Here is a 321-nt window from a genome sequence, read left to right as displayed (position 1 = left end):
GTTGACTGGACACTTATTTTGTAAAAGAGATAGCATGAGAGGATCTCTTAAGCAATGCAGCTCCTTTTTATATGCTGTCCATTGAAATGCAGGAAAGTAATCACCAGGTCTGAGTGATCTGTTGCCGAGGGGACACTACACCGGAGTTACATAAGCAGAGATAAAGTGCTATTTTGGGGGGAACTCACCTCCTCTAGGGTCCCCCAGGAAGATTTATTTTAAATGTTGAAGTTAAAAGCATCAATCTTGTGCACTTTGAGAGCAACATTAAGAGATATGGATACATCTCTCAACACCCATATGTCATACAAAATCAAAGAA

This window comes from Pseudochaenichthys georgianus, chromosome 23 (genome assembly GCF_902827115.2).
Source record: "Pseudochaenichthys georgianus chromosome 23, fPseGeo1.2, whole genome shotgun sequence".
Taxonomy (NCBI): Eukaryota; Metazoa; Chordata; class Actinopteri; order Perciformes; family Channichthyidae; genus Pseudochaenichthys; species Pseudochaenichthys georgianus.
This window is presented reverse-complemented; position numbering follows the sequence as displayed.